Source organism: Nicotiana sylvestris, chromosome 12 (assembly GCF_000393655.2).
Source record: "Nicotiana sylvestris chromosome 12, ASM39365v2, whole genome shotgun sequence".
Taxonomy (NCBI): domain Eukaryota; kingdom Viridiplantae; phylum Streptophyta; class Magnoliopsida; order Solanales; family Solanaceae; genus Nicotiana; species Nicotiana sylvestris.
In genome coordinates, this window is record NC_091068.1 from 40,282,690 (window position 1) to 40,289,411 (window position 6,722).

Genomic DNA, 6,722 nt, shown 5'->3' on the forward strand with positions numbered 1-6,722 from the left:
ACATACCAGTTTCGAAGAAACACAACAAAGAAAGGCAGTAGGTCTTGTAAACAAGCCACAATGCATGCAAATAAGAGAGAACATTATTATGTGTAAGTGTAGTTTCAGAAGAAAACTATGAGTGAGGGGTTGTTTGTTTTGTGTCAATGCAAAAGCCAGGTATTTATAGTGTGAAAACAGGCAGAAAATAAGGCAAGAAAATAATTATGGGACTGTGTATCAATTATAAATCAATCAGTATCAAAGACCTCCTTTAATCAAGGAGTTAAAACCAAACGGTAATGGACAGAAATTATTTAAGGAAGGAGATCAAGTTAACATCTTGTGCAAAGTAGACAATTGAGGGTAAATACATAGGAGTTTACTTAAGGGAAGAATTAATGAAGAATCTTTGAAATACACGGTTAACCATATAAGGTAAGAAACACAATAAATCAATCAGAACATAGTAAATCAAGGAGTCAGGGATTCGAAGTTATAAATAAACCAAGTCAAAATAGGAGAATCAAAAGGCTAAGAGAAAGTTCTCGAATCAACCCAAGAATCAGGGAAATCAATAAAACAAGGAAAGAACCAATCAGACTCATACAAGGAGGTCTGAAATCAGTCCCAAATTGAAGGCCTATTTAGAGTGAAACTCAACATATAAAAGAGTATATGAGTATTAAGCAGGCAAGGCTGAATTTAGGACACAGAGAAACATCGTATAGTAGCAAACACAGGTAGTCACATAGGTCGATTCCAGTTACTCAGTAACAGAGAAGAGAGAGTATCGAATAGCATAACAAAGGGTCAAGTAAAAGACCTTATAGAGTTTTAGCAAGAAATTAGAATCATATAAAGAAACAAAGATTCAGAAGTTCAATTGAGCAGTAGATGAAACATCTTTCAGAAATTTGAATAGGTTCAAAGAAATTAGAGTTTTGAAGACAAACAAGTTCAAAGATGAAGAACAAGCAAATCACATAGCGAGTGGTCTCAAAACTCAAATGAATCCCTAAATTTTAGGGTTTTACCACCAATCGAGCGTAGAGATGAAAGACAAGTAAATCAGGCAGCAATACTAATGAAATAAGATCAGAAATCCTAAAAAGGGAACTAAGACTCTTAATATGCGTATTCCAGTAGAAGAAAATAAGAAACACAGTAAGGAAGCAACATAAGAAATATGGTAGAAGAATCAACATAAGAAATACAGAATAAGAAACACAGAAGAACATAAGAAACACAGTAGGGAAGCAACATAAGAAACATTGTAGAAGAATCAACATAAGATACATAGTAGAACATGCTAAAGATCAGAGAAACTTCTAAACAACTCAACAAAACCCTAGATCGGAAAAGATAAAAGTTTTGAAAGTAGAGTTTTGAAAGAAACTTTGAGAAAACGTTTGAAAGCTTAGGGTAAGCACAGATCTGCAACGAATCTAAAAGAATCAAAAAAACCACGAAGGTTAGGGTTTCAGAAGAAACCCAGAGGGTGAGAGAGGCTTGGAAATCATCGATCTAAGCAGGAGAGGTCGAGATCAAGCTCGAATAACCATAGCTGACCGGAACAAGGTCAAAAATGGCCAGAGATAGCCATAGCACTGAAAGCATCTGAGGTGTGGACCAAGCTTCTTCATGGTCAGGCCTTGAAACTATAGTGACCAGGCGTGTAGGAGTTATAAGAGGCCGGTATAGGGCTTCAATGGCCTTGGAAGCCATGGATTCCGGCGATTTTAGGGTGGAAGCGTAGGGAGGCGGCTAGGGTTTGAGAGGGGAGTTGAGAGAGAAATGAGAGAGGAGGGAGTTTGAAGGCGGCTACAGGTGCAAATGACTAGGGTTTGAGGGGTAGGTCGGGATTAATTTAGGAAAGGTTAAATTGTGGTCGTTGATCATTTTGATCAACGACCGGGATTGAATGAGGATCCGGGTGGGTTATTCAAACGGGTTGTGGGTCGGGTAGATTTAGGATTTGGGCTAGGTAATTGGGTTTGAGATTGGGTTCAATTAGGGGTTCAAATCTTGCCAAAATTGAAATACAAATGGGCTATCATTTAAATAGCCATTTTCCTTATTTATTTTATAAAAAATAGTAAAATAATTTCCAAAAATAAATTAAAAGCATTAAAATTATTAATAATACTTAAATATCACATTAAAAAATACTGAAGTTAATTTTATATATATAAATACAATTAAATCTTAAAAGAGGCCAATATTGCAATTATATGCAATTTAGATTTAAAAATGACAAATAAATTTGTAAAAAATATGCAAAAAATTATTTTAGCTATATTTTAGTATAAATATGAGAACCCAATAAATGACTCACCAAAATGATAATTTTGTAAATAATTATTGGGTTTTTCTTGCTAAAATATGGCAATAAATTGATTTAAAAATCCTTAAAAATTAAGAGAAAAATATTAAAACCTTAGGACATACTTACATATGCATATGCATGCTATTTTAAAAGTATTTTGTATATAAATATATACAGGAAAAAATTGGGTATCAACACTAGGGATCCGGCATGAGGCTGAGTTATTCTAGGTTTAAAACCTGGGTATATTGTTCTAGACTTGGTTTACCCGAGCGGACAACTCGAGCCGAAGGGGGGCTACATACCGGGAACCAAAAGGCCATCCGGCTTTGTAACTTGTCCGAGCCTCTTTCTAATTTAAGGTATGACACTAACAGAAGAGGAGTCACGTCAGTGTGCACATCCCCGAAAATGAGAAGAGAAGGGTTTCGTAACAGTTTAAATACAATACAAATAATATCAAAGCGGTAAAAAGCGACATTTAGCACATTAGACCCAAACATGTAAAAATCAGATAATAAATAAAGCCAAGTATAACAGTTATTCAAAGCTCGAATTCTTGAACCCTGAACCAGAGATTCTGGGTTCACTTCCCCAGCAGAGTCGCCAGAGTTGTCATACCTCCTTTTTACCACCCAAGAGGGTATACAAGGGAGTTTTTCCAATTAAAGTGATATTTTTCGAAATGGGATTATTTTATTTAATTTTTCAGAGTCACCACTTGGAATAGTTTATTTCGTGTCCCAAGTCACAGGTTTATTTTAAAATCACAAATTGAGGAAATTTCGACTTTACTTTATAAGTCTGCGAACCAGAAATTCTAGATAAGGAATTTTGTTAACCCGGGAGAAGGTGTTAGGCATTCCCGGGTTCCGTGGTTCTAGCACGGTTGCTTAAACTATTAATATTGGCCTATTATCTGATTTACTACATGTTTTAAAATTATTGTGCATTTTTAACTTTATAAACCGCTTTTAATTATTTATTGTTACATATTGCAAATCATGTCACCGGAACCATACCCACGATCTACAACATGTTTAAATTATTAAATATTAAATTGTGGTCGGGTCACATAAATGTACCCCCGAATTTTAGTAATTAAGCATCACAACTAGGTTACGTGAACCGTAGGGAGGCGGCTAGGGTTTGAGAGGGGAGTTGAGAGAGAAATGAGAGAGGAGGGAGTTTGAAGGCGGCTACAGGTGCAAATGACTAGGGTTTGAGGGGTAGGTCGGGATTAATTTAGGAAAGGTTAAATTGTGGTCGTTGATCATTTTGATCAACGACCGGGATTGAATGAGGATCCGGGTGGGTTATTCAAACGGGTTGTGGGTCGGGTAGATTTAGGATTTGGGCTAGGTAATTGGGTTTGAGATTGGGTTCAATTAGGGGTTCAAATCTTGCCAAAATTGAAATACAAATGGGCTATCATTTAAATAGCCATTTTCCTTATTTATTTTATAAAAAATAGTAAAATAATTTCCAAAAATAAATTAAAAGCATTAAAATTATTAATAATACTTAAATATCACATTAAAAAATACTGAAGTTAATTTTATATATATAAATACAATTAAATCTTAAAAGAGGCCAATATTGCAATTATATGCAATTTAGATTTAAAAATGACAAATAAATTTGTAAAAAATATGCAAAAAATTATTTTAGCTATATTTTAGTATAAATATGAGAACCCAATAAATGACTCACCAAAATGATAATTTTGTAAATAATTATTGGGTTTTTCTTGCTAAAATATGGCAATAAATTGATTTAAAAATCCTTAAAAATTAAGAGAAAAATATTAAAACCTTAGGACATACTTACATATGCATATGCATGCTATTTTAAAAGTATTTTGTATATAAATATATACAGGAAAAAATTGGGTATCAACACTAGGGATCCGGCATGAGGCTGAGTTATTCTAGGTTTAAAACCTGGGTATATTGTTCTAGACTTGGTTTACCCGAGCGGACAACTCGAGCCGAAGGGGGGCTACATACCGGGAACCAAAAGGCCATCCGGCTTTGTAACTTGTCCGAGCCTCTTTCTAATTTAAGGTATGACACTAACAGAAGAGGAGTCACGTCAGTGTGCACATCCCCGAAAATGAGAAGAGAAGGGTTTCGTAACAGTTTAAATACAATACAAATAATATCAAAGCGGTAAAAAGCGACATTTAGCACATTAGACCCAAACATGTAAAAATCAGATAATAAATAAAGCCAAGTATAACAGTTATTCAAAGCTCGAATTCTTGAACCCTGAACCAGAGATTCTGGGTTCACTTCCCCAGCAGAGTCGCCAGAGTTGTCATACCTCCTTTTTACCACCCAAGAGGGTATACAAGGGAGTTTTTCCAATTAAAGTGATATTTTTCGAAATGGGATTATTTTATTTAATTTTTCAGAGTCACCACTTGGAATAGTTTATTTCGTGTCCCAAGTCACAGGTTTATTTTAAAATCACAAATTGAGGAAATTTCGACTTTACTTTATAAGTCTGCGAACCAGAAATTCTAGATAAGGAATTTTGTTAACCCGGGAGAAGGTGTTAGGCATTCCCGGGTTCCGTGGTTCTAGCACGGTTGCTTAAACTATTAATATTGGCCTATTATCTGATTTACTACATGTTTTAAAATTATTGTGCATTTTTAACTTTATAAACCGCTTTTAATTATTTATTGTTACATATTGCAAATCATGTCACCGGAACCATACCCACGATCTACAACATGTTTAAATTATTAAATATTAAATTGTGGTCGGGTCACATAAATGTACCCCCGAATTTTAGTAATTAAGCATCACAACTAGGTTACGTGAACCGTACCCGTAGCTATGACAATTATTTAATTAACGAGCCTAAAGCAAACTACAAAAGTTCAAGACATTTTCTATACTAATCTTGTATTTATGTGAGGGCCATGAGTTATGGGTTTCAAATGGGGATGACACACCTCAGTTTATTTTAAAAGAATTGTACTCAATTAAGGCAACCTTACACGCGGCCACAACATTATACACAAAACCGAGCTCCGCCTCCAGAAATGTCCATCCTTACCAAGCTCCATATAATCCTCAACCAATGATCCCCAATACAATTCTCGCCCAAGAGAGCCTTTCAGAAAGAATCAGTTCACCCATATTGGTGAATCGTATTCAAGTTTGTTCCAAAAGCCAATCGGGTTAGATCTATTGCAGCCAGTGGCCCCGAACCGGCCGAACCTTGAATCCCCCTCGCACCGAGCTGATGCTATATGTGAATACCACTCTGAAGTAGTGGGAGACAGTACAGAGGATTGTTGGACCCTCAAAAGGGCAGTTGAAGATTTGATTGAAGCTGAAAGAATTATTTTTCGGGATGAACAAGCTCCTAATGTAATGAACAATCTATTGACTGCCTACAACATCGGGCTAGTAGTCCGAATGATTTGTGAAGATTATGATTTTGATCCGGGACTGAAAGTCATTGCAGCCATTGCTGAGACAGAAGAAAAACCAAAGAACGGTCGCCAAGCATGAAAGTTCCCCATCAGACGGGAGTCTCCGTAGCCAGTCTTGTTATCCTTTCTGCGTTCGGATTATCTGAGGGTGTGATCCGGATGTTCTACTTTATTGTCTTACTTTCTGATGTAAATCCTTCTATCTTTGAAATTAAAAAAATCAAAATTAAAAATTAAATAAAATTAATATTTCATTGTCCAGGAATGTCTCTTTTCTTAATTTCACTTTTTTTATTCTCTTTTTAGTTCTGTTAAATGCAGATTTCAATAATATGACATGCTTGCGGACTTCACGCCCAGATCCTGAAATGCTGTCAGACCTCGAAATAATGAATCAAAAATTAGACCGCAATGAAAATAAGTTTAAGGAAATAAAATAAAGAGTTGAAACAACTGGAAAAAAATTGGCTCCAGATTGGAAAGGTCCATGTATTGCAACAAGAGTACCGCTAAAAGAGTGTGTTGTACTTGGGACACATCGAAGAAATGTCCCTGAAACAACTGTCAATGCAAATGCAGATAAAGGTACTATGTTGGATCTTCTATACATCATTAATGTTCTCCGGTTGGGATGAAGAAGGCTTTCTTTCTTAGTATCCAAATATTCAACCCTTTGTAAACCCTTTGAGCCAGTTACTCTTCTTTGATTACCCTCTTTGAAACCTGAAAGTGTTAAAAAAAATTGAAAAAATAAAAAATGAAATGAAAAAAATGAAAAAGGAGAAGAAAAAGAAAGATACAAAAAAGGGAAGAAAATACCAAGAAAATGAAATGAAAAAAAAAATGAAAAAGAGAGGAAAAAGAAAGAGGAAACAAAACAAAACAGAAAAAAACAGAAAAAAACAGAAAAGAGTTCTCTGAACTACGTTCAACTTGATTCCGAAAGGATACGTAAGCAGCCTC